Source organism: Dermacentor albipictus, chromosome 1, assembly GCF_038994185.2.
Source record: "Dermacentor albipictus isolate Rhodes 1998 colony chromosome 1, USDA_Dalb.pri_finalv2, whole genome shotgun sequence".
In the NCBI taxonomy this organism is placed as follows: domain Eukaryota; kingdom Metazoa; phylum Arthropoda; class Arachnida; order Ixodida; family Ixodidae; genus Dermacentor; species Dermacentor albipictus.
In genome coordinates this window covers 240959655-240984254 of record NC_091821.1, presented here as the reverse complement: position 1 = coordinate 240984254, position 24600 = coordinate 240959655, and the positions used below count along the sequence as shown (strand labels likewise).

The window sequence follows — 24600 nt, the reverse complement described above, 5'->3', positions numbered from 1 at the left end:
ATTGTGCGAGAACGAAACGCCCCTTGGCCTTGACAGCTACTGCGCCGTGACTTGGCCTCGTCCTGTTTCTAAGCGCAAGTCATGCTGTTTTCGACATGCACGATTCGGCGAAACATTACCGCAGGAATTTAAAGAAACCTATTATCGATTTATAAACACAGTCTAACAAACACTGTTTGGTGTCAGACTGCGCTAGATCGGCATTGTTCCTCCTCTGTTATTATCAATTGAATCAATTCTCTTAAACCGTTTCTCAAAGTTATCTGTCCCGTGTCGGACGAATCATTACAACGTGCCATGAAGTATCTGTCTACGCGATATGTAACCAACATCACCTACATAGCACAAGGCCTGTTCACTCCCATCCAGGTCGTCGTACTAGTAGCCCGACTGCCATAGAATCTAATCGCTATGCTCCCGAGTAAGCCGCGGTAATTTTGACGTCACCGCTTTCGTCGCACTAACCTTGGCAATGGAAATTTCGGGCCAGTAGCATGACATCACAGATCGGAGTGAACAGGCCTTGTGTTGCCTAGGTGGTGTTGGTGTAACCCGCTCTGGTGGCTTAGCGGCTATGGCATTGAGCTGCCAGGCATGACGGCACGAGATCGCGGGATCAAATCCCGGTCGCGGAGGGCGCATCGCGACGGGGGCGAAATATGAAAACGCCAGTGTGACGTGCATTGGGGGCACGTTAAAAATCCCCTGGCGGTGAAAATTAATCCGGAGTCGCCCGTGCCTCATAATCGCGTCGTGGTTTCGACACGTAAAACCCCGGAATTTCTAGATATGCAAACATGCAGCTATCTGGATCTGTACTCACCAAAAAGTTACGCTAGTACCAGAGTATACCTAGTGCTGTTCGTGAGGGCAGGTATCAGCCAATCGTGACGTCAGACATATTATTAGCCTATTACCGGTGGCGCCAGGCCAATTACAAACTGCCCCTACGAACGGAAAGCACCGACCTGAACTAGGTCGGTGCACGATAAAGGGGTGTGGACTAAGTTCGGGGCCAACTTTATGAAGCCGTAAGAGCGTGAAAATGAAACAAGACAGACAGAGATGGATAGTGCCTGTTAAAAGCCAATGCGGGAAGTAAGCAGTGCATTTCGTAATTTTCGCCGACAACCGCAATAGGAGCTCTCAGACGTTTGACGAAAGCATTCGCGAAGACATGGAGCTAGAATTAAAAAATAAATAAACAAAAGTAACTTGATTATTAACGTGGGTGCGCATAATTTCACCTATCCGATATCAAACAGCAAGCGCACTTTCCAGAGCTTTTTTTCCTGTACGACAACTGTTGCGACATTTACTTGCAGAAGGGTTGAAATCCGGGCCAGTTGTGCATAGTTGAAAGAAAAAACCAGTCACAAAGGACAAGAGGAGAGGATCCCGCCACAATGACTTGCGACAATTCCACACGACTTGCACAATGACAATTGTGCAAGTCACAATTGACTTGCACAATGTCGTGCCTGTTCAATATTTTTTCTTCGACAAAATTCTGGATTCCGAAAAAAATGATCTGAAGTTTTAAGCGCCCTTCTGATAATAGTGCGTGCGTGCGTGCGTGCGCATTTAGTCATGAAAAGGAATTTGCGTCGCCACGGTCACTGGCTAAATCCTTCATTCTCTTCATATCACCGCATCGGTAAGCGACTATGTGTTCCTGGCAGGAGTACGACGCAAATGTCACGTCGTTCAGAGTGTTATTGCACGCCTTAGTTACGTCAAATTTCCAGTAAGACCTCCTAACGACAGCGTGCCCCACTGAAAAATCGCGAACGCACGACACATCTCTCTTAACGCTCGCCCCCGCGAGCACGCATTCTTGTTTATTCGTCCCTCCACCTTGTTGCTCTCAATCAGCGAATACCTTCCAAGATTTGTGAAAGAAATTTTTTTTTTATCCTGCAAGCCTTTTTTTCCTATGCTATGCATGCAGAGGATTCCGTGTTCGCATATAATGCACCTTCGAACGCACATTCACGTCATTCTCGAAGAGTGCATCGGGGATGAGTGCTTCTTGTTTCATCCGCGGACCCGCGAACTCCAGGAAACAAGTGACTGTTTTCTAGATCGTGTTTATATGGTAGACTTTCGGAGCATCTACAGCGTGATGTTTGCTGACATTCCATGCTGAGTTATATATACAGCAGCTAGGGTACTATTCACTCAACTTTCTCAGCGACAGTGCATGCCTCGAATTACTAAGTCACGTACGACAACAGAACCACGCTTACATTAGTAGAGCGCCAAAAAGACGGTACCATTTAACCAGCGAGAACCTGTAGAGTGGTCGACGTGTGCTTACCGTGGAAACGCAGCACAAGGTACCTGCAAACAGCTCGCCCAGAAACCGAAGTGTGTCCAGTTTCGTCCACGGCCCTATATCCGATCATCGAACCCCCAGCACACGCATTAAAGTAAACGCAACAAGTTCATTCGGAACAACATGAGACGAGCCCACTGCCAGCGTTCGAAAGTCGCAAGGACGAGACGCACACGATCGATGATGCGCGCATCATTGCACGCGCGCCGCACTGTTGGCTTCGCGACACGCAAGATCGGCTCCTAACAACGTCAGACGCCCTCCATAAAGAGAACGCGCGCAGCGACGCGGCTATCAGAAAAGGCGCGCGCTAGGCGACATCCACCGCGTCAAAACTGTACGAGCGAAAGCGACGCGATCAGCGGCGCCTGCAGGCTGCTCCTCGACGCCGCCGCCTTATCGAGGCTCAATTACTTTACAAGCCCGGGGGAGCGGCCGTCTCTCTCCCCGCCGTTGATCGGCGATTAGTCCCGCCGTGTCGCGGTCCGTTGGGCGGAGGCGAGACGGGCCAGCGGGCGCAACGACACAGTTCACCGCAAACATGGCGCGCGGCGGCGGCACGTGAAGGCGTGCACGGTACGGAAAGGCAGGCGCCCAACACGTGGACGCACGAGAAGGACGGCGCGCTCGTCTGTCGATGTAGGAGAGGTGCGCATGTTCCAGAGGCAAACACGATCGCTGGACGCTGCATGGCGCTCGACGTAGAAGTTACTGTGACACCCAACAGCAACTTGCGACATGCATAGAGGAGCTGCACCGAACGCGGCACGGTACACACAGATAAGAGAACGCTAAAGTACTTCCTCGTCGATGAATCGCGCGCCGTTACACTATCTCACGCTACAATAGCAGCCTTCCCGCTAAAAGAGAAATACAAACAATTTTGCTTTCAGTGACCCGCTAAAAGAGGACACGGTCTTAACTTGAAATTAGACTGCTTTTTCTACTAGGACACCTCGTGCCGATGCATGATGCTTCTGGATATATTGTTCTTTTCTTTTTTAAATAAGCACCGCCAGACTCCGCAGAGTTCGTTTGGTCCTCTGGAAGCCCAAAGGCAGAAAGTCCACAACCGTTTTACCAGCTGGAGCATTACACTGCTTAGCTTGTTCGAGCAGGCAGACGCAGATGCTGCGATAAGTCAGGCCCACTGAGCTCACCGGAGAGCCGGCGGCGCCCTTTCCCTGCGAGCGCTGGCCGACCGCTAGTTTGGCTAAAGCGAGTCAAACGATATTTGGGACAGTTCGCACAGGCAACCACGTGTGCAAGACGTCACGGGACAAAAGACTAACGGGAAAGTCGCCGGACCGAGCCGCGTGCGGCGAGGAACGAAGGGGACACATTAATAATAATATTTTGGGTTTTACGTGCCAAAACCACTTTCTGATTATGAGGCACGCCGTAGTGGAGGACTCCGGAAATTTCTACCACCTGGGGTTCTTTAACGTGCACCTAAATCTAAGCACACGGGTGTTTTCGCATTTCGCCCCCATCGAAATGCGGCCGCCGTGGCCGGGATTCGATCCCGCGACCTCGTGCTCAGCAGCCCAACACCATAGCCACTGAGCAACCACGGCGGGTAAGGGGACACATTGGGAAGCAGCTCGCTTGTGCACGCCGGACAGGAAGGCCGTGCTGTATATGGAATTGCGGGCGGTAAAGCGAACCTACCCTTTGATCACTCATACTCCAATAACGCGTAAACAACTATGCTCGCGTTGTCGACGCGCTTAAACAAAACAGGTGCCGGCCCCGGCTGGTGCGGTCGCCCGAACGCAGCAGGCGCCGGAAGCGGCACAGCTTCGTAGACGCTGCCTGCTACATAGCGCAACCATCTTAGTTTCCCTCGGCTCACGGGTCACAGCGCCCTGCAGTTTTTTTACTGCGTCGTAGAGCCCAACGCGGACAGGAAGACAAACAGGACAGGGGCACGACGCACGGCCGCACTTCGCGCAGCTCTCGTTAGCAGTAAAAACTAAACACGAAACCTCCGGAGACGCCCTTATTGGAGTGCTCTCGAAAGTCAGCCCCCTCGGGCACGCACGGATCCCGTTAACGCGCCTCCGGCGACTACGCCTGCTCAGGAGAGCAGCGCCTTACGAAAGCTGCCTCAAGAGGCGCAACACAAGAGAAACCGGATCGAAAGCAGGAAGGAGGGGGCAACACTCGAGACGGCCGCTGTTACTGCACGCGGCCGTCCACGCGCAGAAACGGTGGCGTGCTCAGTGCCACGTTCTTGCGAGAAACGAACACAGCGAAGAAGGGAAAAGAAGCGGGGACGATCAGGCATGCTGCTGAGCTGTTTAAGAACTTCGCTACAACAGTCTCTTGCTCCTGCAGCTAGATAACCTCCTTGCTGTCAGCTATAGGCTTGCTCAGCGTGAACTACTTTTGTGTGTGTGATACAGACGCTTGAATATGCTGCTTGAATGAAAACCAATTATACTTTTTTTAACAATAACTGCTTTCTGGCTGAACAATAATGCCACTGCCGTCTTCAGAAATCAGTGCCATCTAGCGTCTTGATCGAACCTGTCACTCAGCAGGCCTTAGAAGTTAGTTAGTTAAATGGGGTTTACTGGCGCAAAAGCGGCTAAGGCTATGCTGCGCCAAACACGAGGTGTTTTAAAATCCAGTGAATGAAGGAAAAGGCTTTGTTAATAATCTATATTTTATGTAAAAGTCCAGTGTCGTCTAGAAATTTACGGACGTCACATAATGGGACTAGCGGATCATCACCTAAAATTAGAGCAGGGTGTAAAGGTATGTGTAGTTGATATAATTTGTGCAAAAGTGTTCGTCTGTGTGTTTCAGTCTGCGTACATGTGAGTAATATGTGCATAACTGTTAGTGGCTGTTGACATTTCTCGCATGCTGGTGTGTCTTCTTTCGTAAGTAAGTAATTGTGTGTGAGGTGTGTGTGCCCAATGCGTAGTCGGCATAAAACTACTTCGATGAAGCGCTCCTGATGACAGCATGACTTCCACTCGCCAACTATGGGTTTCGTGAGATGTAGTTTGTTGTCAGCACAACGGTCCCATTCGCGTTGCCATTTCGCCGTTAAGGCTTTTCTAATTGCGCGGATGCTATCTTTATATGGGAGTGTTGTGTTTGTAATGTCTTCGTGTGCTGCCATCAATGCATATGTATCAGCTGCTTCGTTATCCGGTATCCCAACATGGCTTGGGAACCAGCAGAAACGAATTGACCTCCCGTATTCGTTAAAAGCCACCATGTTTAATATGTCTCCAATCAGGGGTTCACACTCAGATTTCAGATGTAGTGCCTCCAGTGTGCTTAAAGAGTCTGTGTATATGACTGCATTTGTGTGTTTATCAGCGATAATTTTTTAAACAACAACCCATATAGCGAAAACTTCGGCCGTGAAAACAGATGCGTGTTGCGGAAATCGAATACTTTTTTTCCAATTTTCCGTTATGACCCCCACACCCACGTGTTCTTTCGTTTTGGAGCCATCAGTGTAATATTGCACGTTATTTTGATATTTGTCCTGAAGTTCACGGAATTTTTGTGTAATGTGTTCGCGTGGGGTGTCTTTCTTATTTAAATGTGTCAATGTCCAGTCACATAACGGTTCAAAATCGTACCATAGGGGCAAACGCTGTGGCTTTCAGGCATCCTCGAGGTCTTCGCAAGGAATGTCATAATCCCGGACATATCCCTCATATCGCAGGACAAGCGGTTTGATCATGTTTGGTTTATTTGTATAGTGTAGGCATGAGTTGCATTGTGTGAGGATGTTGTAGCATATGTGTTGTGGCGATGACTGAATTCTTAGTACGTAGGAAAAAGTGAGTAATGCTCTGCGCTGCTGTAAGGAGGGTTCACTACACTCAACATATAAACTTTGAATAGGTGAAGTTTTGTAGGCACCACTTGCTAGTCGCAATCCAAGGTTATGTACTGGATCAAGTCGTTGGATGTAGGTCTGTCTGGCTGAGCCGTAAACAATGGAGCCGTAGTCTGAAAGGCTGTGAACAAGAGAGCGGTAAATACGTAAAAGACACGTTCGGTCGGAACCCCAGTGCTTATGAGATAAAACTTTCAGGATATTAAATGCTTTATTTGCCTTAATCTTTAGTGTTTTAATGTGGGATAGGAAGTTTAGTTTTTTGTCAGAAATTACTCCCAAGAATTTATATTCTTGTTTTACCGGCAGCGCGACATCATTCAATTTTACATCCGGGTCTATGTACAACCCTCATTTTTTCGAAAAAAGCACTGTACCAGTTTTCTTAGTAGAGAAGCGGAAGCCATTTTTCTCAGCCCACTCCATTAGCTTATTTATTGTTATCTGGAGCTGTCTTTCACATGTTCGTAAGTTTGAGGCGCGGCATGCTATTTGCAGATCATCGACATATATGGAGTGCATAACGGAAGTGGGAATAACTTTGGTGACAGAGTTCATTTTTACTATAAAGAGTGTTGTGCTAAGTACGCAACCTTGTGGCACGCCGTTCTCTTGGATAAATGTGCGCGAGAGCACAGTGCCTAGACGGATTTGGAATGTTCTGTTGGACATAAAATCAGCGAGACAGTTTAGCATTTTGCCACGGATTCCTAACGCGGCGAGGTCACGTAAGATTCCAAATCTCCACGTGGTGTCCTACGCTTTTTCTAGGTCGAAGAACACTGCCAGGCAGTGCTGTTTTTGTAGAAATGCTTCACGCATTTCGTGTTCAAGTCGGACGAGGTGGTCTGTCGTTGAACACCCTTTTTTATAGCCGCACTGGTGAAAATCGATGGAGTTTCGTGCATTGAGTGTGAAAGTTAATCTCGCATTTACAACACTTTCGTACGATTTCGCCAAACAGCTTGTGAGGGCAATGGGTCGAAAGCTGCTTGGAGATGTGGGGGATTTACCTGTTTTTAAAAAAGGCACAACTATTGCGTTTTTCCAACTTGTTGGCATGCTTCCAGATTCAAATACTTTGTTAAAAATTTAAGGAGAGCATTTACGGATGCTGGGGACAGGTGTGCAAGCATGGAATAATGAATGCGGTCAGGACCTACTGCAGTTTTCTTGCCAGCACAGAGAACCCTGTTAAGCTCTTGTAACGTAAATGGAGCGTTGTATTCGTCCCTTGACATACACGCAGTTGGTAGCTTCTCTTTTTCTGCCGACAGTTTGCATTTTAAGAACCTGCTTGAATAATTAGCCGAGCTAGAGATGTTATAGAAATGTTCCCCAAGTATATTCGCTTGTTCTTGTAGTGTTGTCTGAGTGCCTGAAGGTGTAAGTATGGGTATCGTGTATGGTGAGTAGTCCCCCTTAAACTTTCTGACCTGGTCCCACATCCTTTTGGATGTAACGGTGCTATTAATCGTAGATACATATTTTTGCCAAGAACATTTTTCTGCCTGTCTCTGGATATATCGAGCTTTCGCTTTGGCTTGTTTAAAATTTAGAAGGTTGTTATGTGTTGGGTACCTGCGTAAGATTCCCCAGGCCTTATTTTGCTGCTTTTTTGCTATGGTGCATTCATGTGTCCACCAAGGATTAAGCTTTTTCCGAACAACGCCAGAAGATTGCGGAATGGCCTTTTCGGCTGCAGAAATAATACAGTTAGTGAATTTTTCATTTATTTCGTCAATGCTTAAGTCTGTTAAAGTAAGCTCCTCCAGCCTGGCACTTTCTGTGAAAACAGACCAGTCTGCCATTTGTAGTTTCCAACGGCGCGGTTTGTGAGATAGAATGGGTAGTGTTTATGTGACGCTGATTATAGCAGGTAGATGATCACTGCCATATGATGTCTTCAGTACATCCCATTTAAACTCGGTAAAAATGTCGGGAGAGCAAAATGCTAAATCAATGCAGCTAAAAGTACGTGAACTCGGTGAAAAATGAGTTGGCGCACCTGAATTTAAAAGACAGATGTTATTAGTCAAAATAAAATCTTCGATAAGTTGTCCTCTTTGGTCATTCTTATCGCTACCCCAAAGAGTGCAGTGAGCATTAAAATCACCAACTAAAACAAAAGGCTCCGGCAGCTGGTCAATTAAATCTTCCAAATCTCGAATTGTGAAATGGCTATGGGGAGGAATGTATAATGAACAGATGGTTACAGTCTTAAATGACAAAACGGTGACAGCTACTGCCTCGTAAGGAGTATTTAATAAAACATTCCGTGTGGGAATGCCGCTTTGGACGACAATAGCGACACCTCCTGATAGACGACTGGAGTGCTCGCGGTCTTTTCTTACGATAGTAAAACCTTTAAGAAAATGTGTATGTTTGGGTCCTAGATTCGTTTCTTAGAGGCAGAATGCCACTGGGGACAACTTATTTATAATATCTTTGATGTCACCTAGATTGTGGATTAGCCCTCTGCAATTCCAATGAATTATAAAAACCATCTTAATGGAATTGGAAAAAAAAATTACTTATGTGTGTGAGCTTGCAAATTGTAGGTGACATGTATTTAAAAGCTGATTACTCTATGAGGGGCGGTAACCGTTCAGGTTACCTTTCCCTTTCTCACCGGAGTAATAATATGTTTCTCCTTCTGTGAGCGCTCCAAGGAGCGCCGGTCTTTTGGCGTCAATGACGCCGGGGTTTTAGGATTGACGTCCATCGCATTTTCCGAGGCACTGGACGATCGAGAGCCAGGCGCCGAGACGCGCGTCTCGGGCCGTGGGATACGGTTCAACTTCGGGCCCTGCGGCACTGTGGTCTGCTGGCCCGTCTTCGTTTCTGATGGAGCAGCACTGGCTGCAGCCACCAATGGGGCTGTTGGGGTTTCTACAGGGGTACCGGACGTGGAGCCTGTAGATTCCTGAGACCGGTGTGGCGCTGCCCCCTGCCGCGTCGCACTGGCATAGCTTACTTGAGGTAAGTGCGCTAGCCTTTTCGTCGCTTCATAGAATGAAATCTTTTCCTTTACATTTATTCAATTATTTCTTTCTCTCTTTTCCAGCAAGGGCAGCTCCGCGAGTAAGCTGGATGATCGCCCTTGCAATTGACACATTGTGCGGGAGCATTGCAGTTGTCAGATGGATAGTCGTTGGCAATACACTTCGCGCATGTTTCCTTTCCTCTGCATGATTGTGATGCATGTCCGAACCTCTGGCACTTGAAGCACCACCTCGGGTTCGGTATGTATGGTCGGACATTGATTTTCAGGTAGCCTGCGTCGAGTGAGCTTGGCACAGTACTGGAACCAAATGTGAGTACAACGTGTTTTGTGGGGATCTGTTGGTCGTTTCGTCGAAGTGTTATCCTTTGTACCTTGATTACATTTTGTTCCTGGAATCCCTCAAGGAGCTCTTCGTCACTGAGGTTCAAAAAATCTTGATATTACTCCTCTGCTAGTATTAAACGAGCGATGTGGGGAAATTGTGACATTAATGTCACCGATACTTGTCAGTTCACTGGTTTTTTCGATTTGTTCATTCTTTGTTAGTTCGAGGAGGAGGTCTCCGCTTGCCATCTTTGATGCTTTGTAGCCTGATCCAATCGTGTTTGACAGGTATTTCGATACTAAGAAAGGCGATAGTTTTCTCATAGTTGTGTTGCCTTCACTATGAAGGACATGGAATTTTGGGAAGGTGTCATGATTTGGTTTCAATACGAACTGAAATGTTGCTTCGGTGCGCCCTCGTTTTTGAGGGCGATCTTGGAGGGGGCGGGGGGAAGCGTTTGCCATTAAACATTGGAAAATTCGGCGGCGTTGGTAGCCACCCACCACCGAGCCCAACTAGGGGACGCTACTAGGTTGGTAATTATACCTGCAGACGCCAGCCATGCATCGCCGCTATAACCTAATATATATATATATATATATATATATATATATATATATATATATATATATATATATATACACCCAAGACTGGATATATTACACACGGTTAACCCTTGCCTCCAGGAAATACGGAAGTAATAAGAAGTGAAGAGAAGACAGGAAAGATGGAAAAGTGGGAGAGAAAGACGAAGATTGGAGAGGGGGACAGGAAAAGGCGACTGCCGATTTCCTCCAGGTGGGTCAGTTCTGGAGGTGCCGTCTATGTGAAGCCGAGGCCGAAGAGGTGTGTTGCCTCCGCCGGGGGGCCTTAAAGGTCCAAACACCCAGCATCGGCTCAACCCCCAGGATCCCCTTTTCCCCAGATACGGCTAAGCCGCGCACGGCTACACGCGGGAGGGTCCAACCCTCGTGTGCTCGGGTACGTGGTGTCGCCACACACCAAACGCCTCCTGACGCAGACGCCTCTGCGGGGCAGGCCTTAGAAGGACGAGTGTTCCGGCACATGCAAAATTAGGTATTAGCTGCACACACCTCCAGCCAACCCTCCCCCCGCCCCATATTTTTTTATCTGTGCCTTAACGTTGATGGTAAGGCATCAATCGATTAGCGATGCTGACCTTGGCTCCTGCCGAGCATAAGAAATTGCTGCTCCCAACGGAAAATACATACATCAATGCAGGCACGTACGCAGGATTTTTTTTCGGGGGGGGGCCCGCCACCTCCATCATCATCATCATCATCATCATCATCATCATCAGCATCATCATCATCATCATCGTCGTCGTCGTCGTCGTCGTCATCATCATCATCATCATCAGCCTGTTTTATGTCCACTGCAGGACGAAGGCCTCTCCCTGCGATTACCCCTGTCCTGCGCCAACCGATTCCAACTAGCGCCCGCGAATTTCCTAATTTCATCGCTCCACCTAGTGTTTTGTCATCCTCGATTGCGTTTCCCTTCTCTTGGTACCCATTCTGTAACCCTAATGGTCCAACGGTTATCTAACCGGCGCATTACATGACCTGCCCAGCTACATTCTTTCCTCTTGATGTCAATTAGAATATCGTCTATAGCCATTCGATCTCTGATCCAAACCACTCTCTATCACTCTTAACGTTATGCCTAGCAATCTTCGTTCGATCGCTCTTTGCGTGGTCCTTAACTTGCTCGCAAGTCTCTGCCCCATATGCACTGGCAAAATGCACTGGGAAATGCACTGGGAAATGCACTGGCGAATGCATTGGCACTGGACATATTGCACTGGCAAAATGCACTGATTGCACACCTTACTTTTCAATAATAATGGTAAGCTTCCAGTCAGGAGCTGGAAATGTCTGCCGTATGCGATCCAATCTATTTTTATTCTTCTGTGAATTTCCTTCTCATGATCAGGGTTCCTCTGATTAATTGACCTAGGTAAACGTACTCCTTCACAGTCTCTAGTGGCCGACTGGCCATCCTGATCTCTTGTTCCTTTGCCCGGCTATTTACCATTATCTTCAACTTCTGCATAATAATATTCAACCCCACTCTTACACTCTCTCTGTTAAGGTCTCCAATCATTTGTTGTAACGCGTCTGCATTGTTGTTGAATAGAACAATGTCATCGGCAAACCGAAGGTTGCTCAGATATTTGCCGTCGATCTTTACTCCTAAGCCTTCCCAGTTTATTAGCTTGAATTTTTCTAAGCACGCAGAAAATAGCTTTGGATAAATTGTGTCTCCCTGCCTGACCCCTTTCTCTATAGGTATCTCCTTGATTTTCTTGTGTAGAATTAAAGTAGCTCTAGAACCTCGTAGATATTCTAACGCGAAAGACGAGTCAGTAAGACGAGAAACTATTTACAGATTATATTTACAACAACGGTTGCAGCACTAACCGGTTAGATTCACAGCGCGAGCCCAGTTCGTTCTTCCTCCTCTTTTCTGGAGTGATGGCGCCTACGCGCCTCATTCAAACAAACAGATACCTCACGCATGTAGCAATATTTTCCAAGCTTTTTACGTAAGCGTTCTGTACTCCTTGATTACGTAGGGCCTCTACGATTGCTGGTATCTCTACTGAATCAAATGCCTTTTCGTAACCTATATAAGCCACATAGAGAGGCTTATTGTACTCTGCACATTTCGCGATAACCTGGTTGATGACATGGATGTGATCCATTGTAAAGTATCTCTTCCTGAAGCCAGCCTGTTCCCTTGGTTGACAAAATCCAGTGTTAACTTAATTTTATTGCATATTATTTTGGTAAATATTTTATATAGTAATGGGAGCAAGGTAATGGTCCCATAATTGTTCAATTCTTTAACGTCTCCTTTTTTTTGTGGATTAGTATAATGTCTGCATTCTTCCAGTTTTCTGGGACCCTTGCAGTCGATAGACACTCCGTATAAAGAGCCGCCAGTTTTCCAAGTATTATGTCTCCTCCATCTTTGATTAAATCGACTGTTATTCCACCTTATCCTGCCAGTTTTCATCGTTTCATGTCTTGCAGGGCCCTTCTGATCTCATCGCTAGTTATAGGAGAGTTTCTGTATCCCGTTCATTACTGTTTCTAAGTGAACTATCGTGACTCCTCTGGGTACTGTATACAGGTCAGCTTAGAATTTTTCCGCTGCTTTTACTACATCTTCGAGATTGCTGATGATATTGTCCTTCTTATCTTTTAGTGCATACATCATGGTTTGTCCTATTCCAGGTTTCTTTTTTTACTGATTTCTGGCTGCGTTCATATTTTACGGCTTCTTCAGTCTTTCTCATGTTATAGTTTCGAATATCAGTTATTTTCGCCTTGTTGATCAGTTTTGACAGTTCCGCGAATTGCGTAACGCTGTGCGGCCGCCAGTCCCATACAACCACGTAGAGCGCAGGACTCTGCAATTCTAGACGTACTGCGTTCACTGCGAAAGGTTAGAAAAACACCCACATAAGCACAGCAGAGAAGTGGCTATGTGAGGCGGTTGGACCGATAACTGTAGAAGCGTCATTCAAAACAAGTAACTGTTCTCCACTTCCGGCGGCCTTTTCTCTATTTCCTTTTTAAATAAAAAGATGCTGATCCCTAAATATTCTCATAAACAACAATTAACTTTTTTATAATTCGCTTTTGCTTGAAGTTTGGTTGTTGCCTTTGCTCTCTCCCTTAGTAGATCGCTTAATTTCTCAACTCCTTGCGATTTTTGTTTCCAGTTGCCAATTTTGCACGAAAAGTGCTATATAGTTAGGCTAAAACAGACAAGGTAACGGGCGACGGTCATCTTGCTAGTGGGTTTAAGGGTTATTGCAGGGTTTCATGATGGACGCTCTTTCACATTATTCTATTTCCCACCTTATCTAACCCATATAACGTGTATATGGTTCCAGGCATCTGCCAGCGTCGGGGCGAGCCGTAACTCAAGGAAACAATGAAGCTAAGGGATAAGTTAAACGCAATTGGCGTTTTCTCCGGCCGCAACTAGTTCCATGAGAGTACAGACCAGCTGAGTAACAGCCGCATCCCTCTCCTGGTCCCAGGATCAGCCTAAACAAAGAAGGTTGAACTAACAAAAGCAACAGCTATGCGCGTGATGGTTGAATAGATGGTGACAACTGAACGCATCTCGAGTTAATCGCGCGGGTGCGGAATCTACGAGAAAACTTTCCTTCACTTTACAAGAGATGCCGATAACTATCGCCATCTAAAAGGAGTGAAAAAGGCAGCATAATGCTGACCGATGATCAACTGCGAAGTCTCAACATTCATCTGGCGGCGCTTTAGGAATGTGTGAGGAGTGGTGGCGTGGGTGGGGAGGGGGGGGGGGGGGTATGCCACTTGATTTCGGGGGGGGCCCGGGGCCCCCCGGGCCCCCCCCTGGGTACGTGCCTGCATCAATGGCACATCATCATCGCAACTGCACTTCCGCTTCGATTTCACGAAACGTTACAAAGAAAAAAGAAAGGGCAGAGTCAACAAATGCCCCTTGTTGAAATCAAATCGTACTAACGGGCGCTCCAGGTAGATACGCGTGTAAATACTCCGCACGTTGTAAGAAGATTCCTTTCGTGCAAGAGTCGAGTTCGAGCTCTATGCACGGAAGGTACGCGACTTGCAAAGGAAGGTGACCGCTGTCAACAATCACTGACGTATATAGTTACTTTTTTTTTTCTTTTGACGAGGACCCCCGTGCAACACAAACACTAGCAAACACTTGAACAAATCGCCATGAGATGTCGGCTCAAGCGGTGCAGCCATTCCATGTTCTGGTATTCCGCTAACTGGAATAGTTTAGACGGACAACTAAACCTTCCTCTATTATTAGAACCGAAAACGCGCTAGCAAAACACTCCTATTTTTGGAAAGCAGGCGAACGTTTCGTACGCGACCCCTGATCTCGGCTAACAAGTTTTCTAAATACCTACAAGGGCACAACATTTCTCGTTTCGAAAAATAATGCTCTAGCGAAGTAAACACATGTGGCACCCGATCAATCTCGCCGCGCCCCGAAATATGTCAAATTTCACCTTCACTCGTCGCAGGTTTATTTTTAGGAATGCTATGGAAACGGGCTATAGCCGTAGAGGAGTACAGCAGCGGGCCAAAACAGAAAAGGGCGGCATTCGCCGACCGTTTCCATTCAGCCGCGCTGCGCAGGTGGAGGCGACGCACTCGGACTGCACAGAGCACAGTCGACGCCAGCGAATCAATACGGCACCCAATCTCCGTGCGACGGCAGGCGTGCTCGATAATCTTCGTGCACGGCCAGCAGACAACGCTGTGCGTCGAATGCTACGCGCGAGTGGCTGATTATGTTCCACCGAGGCATTTCATTATTCTACACTTTTACTAGTTGATTTCTTTGGCAGCCCGCTTCGTCCCCAGCTGACGAGCGGGCAGCCTCGCCATTGATGTGTTAAAAGGCCAGCCGTCCAGAACTCGCCATGACATTTTGACAGAAAATGAGAAGACCATACATTATTGTTAAAGAGTGGAGCATGCTGCTCGCGGTTTGAGCATACGAAGTATACTGTTAAATTGGCACAGAGAGTCGCCAAACATGATATGACGCGCCTCTTTGCGGTGATACCTTGGTACTAGAGACGGATGCTGACCACGTAACCGCAGATTATACTGTACGTAAGTCGGTTGTTATTAAGTGCGCAATACGTATTGTTTGAAAGCGCAGTATTTACAGGCGTTTGCGCTTTATCTTATACGTATTACGACCTAAACTAAAAGTGCACGCTATGACCCACGACCTAGATATCTCACGTAAAACCCCGAATGGGGTATTTGAGGAGTAAATAAACAAAATAAAATAGTAAGCGGCGCTGCCTTCGCCGCAACGAGTGGAACGGCAGAACCGAGGTGAGCCGTGGCGTCCCTCATTAAGGACCTTTGTTCCTCATCGCACGGGGGTGCCAAAGACTGATTTTGTACGCGTGAGAGTTTGCGAGCGAGCTCTTACCCCTAGTTTTGTGATATACAAAAATACCATCGACAAACTGTGCCGTACACGGGTGACAGCACTATACATGAATAGCACTACTGAATATTATCCATGCCGGCGCGCAATCGCTATCGCGCTCACCCATCACCGTTTTCCAGCACGTTTCCAGTGTACGACTTCACGAACACGATCGCGACTACAGGTCGAAAAATTGTGAGAATAAATGTCCCACAATATTTTCCGCGTTATCCCTGTAGGATTGGACACTCTGGTAGGTAGCTTTTACGTCGCAGTAAAAACGAAAGAAAGAAAGAAAACTGGTACTATCCTTTAAGCTGTTTATTGGATGTCGCTTCTGCAATGGCAAAGCGCGCAGTCTTGGTAAACAGCATCAGTGGTTTCCGAAGCCTTGTCTGCACGGCGCAGATCCATTTATCCTACACACTTTATCTATCCTACACGGTCTAGCACATGAAACAACCACAGTTTTGAAACACTTTTTCCATCCATCCACCGTACCCCGTCTTGCAGCCAGCAACAAAACAATATTTCCTTCACCGTGGTCTGTTGACAACATGCGGAACATGCGGGGAGAAAAAAAAACACACACACACACACAGACACACACACAAACGTGCGGTGTCCCTGAAAAACAGTCTATGTTGCCACGCGCGGCGCATGTAAGCGTGAAGTGAAAGGCAGAAGCCCTGCGATTTCCGGACTTCCGGCTCGCCCTCCGCGACGCTCTCACCTGCCGGTCCGCGTCCCACTACCCCGGTTTAGTTCACGAACCATTTCATAAACGCTTTCACCACCGGATCACTATTTCTCTTACATGCGACGGAGCGTGTCTAGAAGGGGGAAAACGCAGGGCGGAGAGAGGAGGGGACGGGGAGGAGAGCTGCGCTCGATCATACCGGCTCAAAGAGCTCGCTCACTGTTCAAGGACGCGTCCGTCAGTTCAGGCCGGTCGGCGCCAAGCACACACTAGCGCAGAGACACTCATTTTCCGTTCGAACGGTTGAAAGGAATCGAAGTTGCCTACAAAAAAAACATTAAGGTAAAGTCCTACTTCCGCTACACTTCTCCGTGTGATGAGTGTGGTTACTTTCATTTCGCAGATAAATTATAACTTTTGAATCTTCGCCGGCTCGCTCCCGCAAAATAGCCTAGAAAGCATGAGGATAAACAACCTTCCGCTTCCAACAAAAACAAAATCTTTTGTGCGAAGCTTCTTGAAATTCCTTTCACTTTTCGTATGAACTTCATTGAAAAAAAAAAAAAGAACAGATAAGAGGAAGGTGTTTTTGATCATCGCCGACTCCTCCGCAGCTGAGCGTTCTGCGCACGCGATCGCGCGCATTCACTTAGCGGCTGAGCGGAGCGAGCAGAAAAAAAATATAAATAAATAAATAAATAAATAAATAAATAAACTCAAAACTCAATTAACGCCGCACGCAACTCTTGCGTCGCGGTGTCCGCACTGAGCGCAGTGCGGACCCCCCCCCCCCCCCCGCCCCCCTGCATCTTTCTTCCTACTCCTCCCGCCAAATTACGCTTTCCATGTTACGAACTCCAACCGGTGCCACCAGTATTACGACATCCAACCGGTGCCGCCAGTGTTACGAACTTGTACCGCTGCACCACGATTACGGCTTTGTGGTCCCGTAGCGCTCGTCACCCGTTTCGTGACAGAGCGTTGGTAGCGAAGACTCCGAGCCTGGCGTCGATGAGAATAACAAAAGGGACTTTATACATTATATACAGGTTATCATACAGGACATGAACGGGTCGGCACTGGGGCCGAGTGCTCACAACAAACGCGACTGTTCTCGCACGACGACGTCCGGCGAAAACGCGTTACACATCTCACCCCAGTCGGGAGCGACACTCTCTCCCGGTGGGGTCGGCAGATCCTGTTTTCGAGCGGCGTGTCGCTGCTTTTATAATCCCCGAGGCCCATTGTCACTCAAACGGCCCAATACAAAGTCAGCACACGACGGTCGTCCGAGGGGTCCAACCAGCGACCGCGCTGGCCACCCGGTTCAAAGTTCGCGCGCGCGGTGACCTCCAGGCAAGGGAGGTGCGGCGCCGGGCTGTCGGGCACACGCGGACACGTCAAAACACGCTGCTCGCCGAGGCTTCTCCCGCACGACGGCGCAGCATCTTGTCTTGTGAAGGGAGAATTATGGCGCTCGCAGGATAGATTCCGCATCTTGCAGATTCGGAATCCGGGCTTGTGGTAATGGCACAACAGCATCCCCGCCCTCAGATAAGGCGCCGGGAAGACGAGCTGCCTCCACGTGGCTCGGATGCCAGGCGCGCACGTTCGTCAGGCTCGTCCAAGTTCACGTCCAGTGTCGGGACGCCAGGGAACATCACGTGCCCAGGTCCGACTCGCCAGGACAGGAGCTCTGCTCACCACGTCGTCGCCAAGGCACCTTGACCAGCTCCGCTCGGGTCGTTCCTAAGACCTTGCTTCTCGCCACTGGTCCCGCTTGGTCGTTCTGCAGCTTGCAAAACCGACCGGCAAAAGGCAACACCCAACACGAACAAGTGCCCTCTGTCTCCCGTCAAACACCAGACAAGGCCATAATTCAAATCAACCTAACTAAATTGTTTTCCCCTTTTTTCTCCCGCTGCAACAAGAGGCAGGTGTACGATCTAGCACACAAGGCTCAAACAACCAGTTTTCAAATTAACAACGCAACAAAATAGAAACAATTATTAATCAGCAATAATAATTACAAATAGAATGGTCCCCTTGAAATCACTTGGACCGAAAACATACTACTGAGGAAGCAAATGAGGTCATTCATTTTTCCCGGCGATATTTTCGCGGAATCCGAAGCTGCTTATATTTGCGACCCTGCTTATCCGTGTAGCGGCGGTACAATAAGCCAGATTCCTTGCCAAATGAAACCCCTTTTTTTTTCACTCCCCGTTTGATGCTCTTCCTCAGATCGGCTAGTGAACAATCTTCCTGTTGCTCGCGAATCAGACTTTCTCTTTCAACTGCAGCCAGCTCCTGCCAGCTGGCGGAAACCGGAGCGAGTAGGGATCCTGCGTCGCCTAACGGCGGCGTCGTGTCCTTATCGCGGCTAGCACGGGACGCGTCACTCCCAGTCACTTCCAGGACACGCTCGACCAGGCCAGCCTCCGAGCTCTGCCTCTCCGGTGCCTGCTCGCCACTCAAGTTACCCTGATCAGTCCGTGTGCCGCACCGCTGTTCGCTCACCGACTCAAAGTCAAGTTCCCTCGACAGCTGGCGCGCTTTGGATCGCGTGAGGGCCATGTACGCCACGTCGGCAAAGAATGATTTGCCCTGATCCTTCAGCAGCTGCTCCGAGCTATTTGAGAAGAGGTAGGAAAATTGCTCCGGGAGGGCGGCTGACACAGCGGCTTCGGTGTTAAGTTTCCCAAACTCTCCTTCAATGATAACCGTTGCGATCGGTAAACAGACACTCTCCTTCTCGGCCACTTGCCGTATCCTAACGCACTCTCCAGTAAAATCACTCGAGGAGACGAAAGACGGGTGAACAACGTCCATAGTTGCTGCAGAGTCCCGCAGTGCTCGGCACTTCTTGCCGTTTACCTTAATTTCCTGCACATAGGGCTCCAATAGACGTATGTTCTTGTGAGTTTCCTGTATCGTTGCAAAAGCAATTCTCTCTGGGCAGCTTGCAGCGATATGCCCTTGCTTTTTGCAATTGTAGCAGGTTAACGGTTTCCGTTTTTCAAAAGAACGCGTCGTATCGTTTCGCTGTTTTGTTGCAAAAGCAATTTTCTCTGGGCAGTTCGCAGCGATGTGCCCTTGCTTTTTGCAATTGTAACATTTCCGTTTTTCGGGCTTTCCGGAAAACCCAACTCTCCTATCTGCTTTTTCTACGCGCACTGCCTTGCTGTGCAAGCTGCGGCGGGTGTAATACTCTTCCGCTAACTCTGCTGCCTTGTTTAGCTTAACCTCCTTTAGCCTATCTTGCAGCCAGAGCCGGACATCCTCATCAATGCAACGGTAGAACTGCTCCAACGCGATGCATTCGACAATTTTGTCGCGGTCGTCGTAAACCTCTTCGCCCTTCAGCCATTCCACCAGGTCGGCTTTTAGACGAAACGCGAAGTCAACATTCGACTCCTTGCCCTTTTTTGCATACCGGAACCTCTGCCGGAAAGCTTCGGGCGACAATTTGTACTTCCGCAGTAGCGCTTCCTTCACATCACTGTAGCTCTCAAACGCCTCTTTCGATAAGCAAGTTATTACGTCTGATGCCTCCCCAGGAAGCAACGCTAACAGATTCTGTGCCCAAAGGGATCGCTCAATGCTATTTCGTTCACACACGTGCTCAAATTTCACGAGGTATTTGGCCATATCCTCTCCGACGACAAAGGGTGGAAGTTGATCGCGTATTCTGGGAACATTAGAAGTGAGACTAGGCGCCGGCGAGTTATTTCGGTTCTCCAACTCTTTCATTTTAAGCTCGTGCTCACGAATCTCTCTCCTTTCCTCCTTTTCCTCCTCGCGACGTTGCTGTTCTCTCCTTTCCTGCTCGCAACGTTCCTTCTCCCTTTCCTCCCTTTCCCGACGTTCATTGATATCCGCCCAGGCCTCTGCGGCCTCCTCAGCCGTTACGTCCCCAGTCCTCATGACCTCAAGGATCGCATTCTTTCTTTTGGTTGAGCCCAACTCAATGCCCAACTCCTCACAAATTTCGAGAAGTTCCTTCACCTTGTACTTCTCCATCGTTCACACTGTCCTCCTGCTGCTCCTGCTACCCTTTTTGAATATACCTGCCGAACGCTACTATAATGCTACTAGTAAGACATATGCAAGTATTTCACACACTGCCCTGTTTACCCCCTCAGCATCCCCTGGTTTCCAAAACACTCTTACTAGGCTTGAAACACTCAAGGTTATCACAATGCAACACCAAATCCTTCCCTAAGCTACTATAACCTGTGTCAGAGAAAGTCTGGTGTTTGAGGTAAACTTCAGGCACTCACCGCGCCGAGGTAGCTGATGCCGGTCAATCCCGTAGCTGCCATCCAGTGTTATGACATCCCACCGCTGCCACCAGTGTTACGAACTCCAACCGGTGCCACCAGTATTACGACATCCAACCGGTGCCGCCAGTGTTACGAACTTGTACCGCTGCACCACGATTACGGCTTTGTGGTCCCGTAGCGCTCGTCACCCGTTTCGTGACAGAGCGTTGGTAGCGAAGACTCCGAGCCTGGCGTCGATGAGAATAACAAAAGGGACTTTATACATTATATACAGGTTATCATACAGGACATGAACGGGTCGGCACTGGGGCCGAGTGCTCACAACAAACGCGACTGTTCTCGCACGACGACGTCCGGCGAAAACGCGTTACACATCTCACCCCAGTCGGGAGCGACACTCTCTCCCGGTGGGGTCGGCAGATCCTGTTTTCGAGCGGCGTGTCGCTGCTTTTATAATCCCCGAGGCCCATTGTCACTCAAACGGCCCAATACAAAGTCAGCACACGACGGTCGTCCGAGGGGTCCAACCAGCGACCGCGCTGGCCACCCGGTTCAAAGTTCGCGCGCGCGGTGACCTCCAGGCAAGGGAGGTGCGGCGCCGGGCTGTCGGGCACACGCGGACACGTCAAAACACGCTGCTCGCCGAGGCTTCTCCCGCACGACGGCGCAGCATCTTGTCTTGTGAAGGGAGAATTATGGCGCTCGCAGGATAGATTCCGCATCTTGCAGATTCGGAATCCGGGCTTGTGGTAATGGCACAACATCCAGTACACTCGGAGGCCCTACTTTCAGAAACTTTTCTGCATACGTCTCGTAGAGTGTTGGCCTGTCGCACTGCAAGGTCGGCGCATCAGAAATGTTCCCTGAACTTTGAGCTACAGTGCGAAAAAAAAAAAGGAGAGAGAGAGAGAGAGAGAAAACGTAGCGAGTAGCTGCATGAAGCGTTCGCACGCTGCGCGCCACAAATCGGTATGCACCACCGACTCAATAATTTTCCGCACGGGGAGTTTCAAACCAGCATCGCATTAGTGTTTCCTTTCCCTACGTTACAGACTAGGATAATTAAGACGTTGACATTGATAGCGGCAAACTATATAAGAGTCAAGCGCTGCGATCTGAACAGTCCAGAAAGTGCCGCTGCATTAGCGGGTAGCATGTGCCCCTAAATGGCGAAAAAAAAAAAGTTCGTCAGCCCTTACACTGTGTGAAGGAGGACGAGCAGCGAAGCTGTGTCGTGTTTTACCTCAATCGACGCATCTATCTGTTACAGATATTATTATTATAATTATTACTGAATGACACAGACAACGAACACATTTTATGACTGCGGAGTGATTTATTCTTGTTTTATGAAGTATAGTGACGTGTGCAAGCATCGCCGCATGGACGACGGGAATTCCACAATATTTACAACTTCCCTGTGAACCAACTATAATTATGACAAGTAAATGAAACTCGACGTAATGATAGCTTCGTCTTAGTAGGCAATTTCGGTACGACTTTTTCCAAGATACCTAGATTACATTGGGAGCTACAGAGCATTCGCGAAAAAACTGGAGACAATTTTTGTTTTTTTTTCGTGTCGACGCCACGCATAGACGGACGGACATCGACCACCGCCGGAGGGTAGCTTAATAGAGATTCACTGTAAAATACAGCTTTCGCGTTTATAGGCTACACTGATACACAAGGGGTGCAATGTAACAGAATAGTATGCATCGATGCTTGCGAAATGGAAAAGGAAGCCAAGATATTCACAAACCACCGACGAATAGACATTTTCCCCACGAAATCCGCTACTGAAGGATTATGCCGCGGTGTATACATCAAGCACAAACGAAGCTTTCTGCTCTGAATCCGCAGATATCATGAAGCCTACGAATAAACTGCGAGGTAACAACACGCTGCGACAGCCCTTGTGTAGCGCTCTCGTACGAGCTTCGATTGGATCCGACTAACTCAATGCATGACCGCTATCGCGTTTACAGCAACGAATCGCGTTTTCCAACAGTACCTAAACATACGCGCAACGCATTGCGACAGGTGGAACACACACACACACACACACAAAGAGGAAAAGGCAAACATGGAGGTTACGTCGCCGCTTTAGCGGACGAGGATTTGCCCACTGGACAGCCCCAGCTCGGACTCCGAGAGCGCCAAGCTTTACGGAAACAGAACTTCATATTTTTTTTAATGCGAGAGAATTACTTTTATGCCATCTTCATCTACGTAAAAAAAAAAATGACCGACGATTACGATACACGCTAACGCGAAATTTGAGCGCAGCTCTAGACGTGCTTTCATTTCGCGATATACTGAAGTATGTATGCATGTACAGTTACAGACAACTCTATTTTCGGGGATGACGCTTAGCTTGTGCTTCGGCGGCGCGCACCTCTGGATTCTGACGTCGACGCCGTTGAGTCGCTGCTCGGGAAGCTCGTTTAGCACCTGCGGCAGCCGAAGCACTTCCACCGGTTGCGTCGCTCATTGTTCAGAAAGAACTGGCTGGCACTATTTTGTATTATGATTATATTGTCACGCGGTAGTGACAGGGAAGAACGACACACTGTCGAATCTGTGAGTTACAAATTTAACTCTTTATTGGGCGTGCTTGTGGCCAGCAAAACAAGTAACACTCAAGCACAACGACAGCGGCGAGCAGAGTCGGCGATCGTCGAAAACGTGATCTGCGGGTTAAGCACGTCGGCTTTTAAAGATGACTCGTCGAAGGTTCCAGTGTAATGGCGTGCCTTCCAGAAAGTGCTACTCAATTCGCATCGCGCGTGCAATCAGATTACAAATACCACGGCGCCATCTCGTAGCCTCGTGCGGCACTCTGATTTCCTCCTCACCCTTTCGCCATACTCTCCTCCACTTTCCACTTCATGCTTTCACTGTAGCCTCCTCCTCCTCCACTTAACTCTCTTGCGCTTTTCTTCTTTCATCTCCCGCTGCGCTCATCGTTCGCTTTCATCTTTCGCTGAGCTCGTTCGCTCACTTACGAGGAACAACGCCGATGCTCACCGCAGGAACGGGCGCCGAAGAGCTGCTCTCTTAAAAAAAAAAAAGAAAGGGTAGCAACAATAATAAGGATTCGGTCCTTAACCCTACCGCCACGGCGACCGCTCCGTAGCCGAGCGCGCTAACCAATGCCCCATTGCACCGTGCACCGCTGCAACAGGCGACGGTGATGAATATCTTCCAGGCTGTGTACGTTATTAGGCTCTGCCTAGCGGGCGATAGATGGCAGAGCGAGCGGCTGCGGAGCGAGCTGCAGCCGTTCGATCTGCCTTTCGCGTTGTCGGGGGTCCGCCGCCGGAGCCCAGGGACGACGTATGTGACGACAAGCGCTTCAGGTACACGTAGGACGGCGACTACGACATGCCACCAGAGTAAGAGGAGGAATTTGCCTGCGAAGTCGGTGAAGAAATGTAGCGTGAACGCCATGGTGCCGCTCGGAAAAGTATTGTCATCGCTCGGCAAAGTGGCGTCACCGTGCCGAAAAGCGATGTCATCGAGAATGAACACTCGACGCAATGTGCGTGAAACACTACTTTAATGAGAATTCCACAATTAAAACTCACCTGAGAGATTGTAGTATGACCCGTTTGTCGTCTTGCGTTATTGTGACCTCATAAGCAGCAACTTTACACTCGGAAACGTAACGCAGCAACGCTAAGCTCAGAAACATTTGGCCGCAACACTAAACTCAGCGACAAGTAATGCTCTCGCATTTACACACCATAAGAATTGCGTATGTGCCCCCATGGTTTTTTTTTATTACTTCGTTTACATCTTTTCTCCGGAAAGAAGCTTTGTGCGGTGCGCCAGCCCGAGTCATCGTGAACTTCAAACTGATACCTTGAAATTGCTGTATAAATACCGCGAGCTGCGAAAAGTATCGAACGGAAAACAGAAATAGAAGGCACGCCACCGGCAACAGAAATGTTACGTTACAAGCCAACAAGCTAGCAAGTTAAAAAACTTAGCTCTCACGATGGTTTTCTTGGTGGACCGCAGTGCTTCCTACGCTACTTTCGACCGTGCTACACGCGATA

At 48.5% G+C, this 24600-nt stretch overlaps 1 protein-coding gene across 3 annotated transcripts in view; it reads right to left on the bottom strand.

Annotated features, from left to right (window-relative positions):
* trio (trio Rho guanine nucleotide exchange factor) overlaps window positions 1-24600 on the bottom strand; it is a 254652-nt gene that overhangs the window by 73297 nt on the left and 156755 nt on the right. The window lies entirely within an intron of this gene.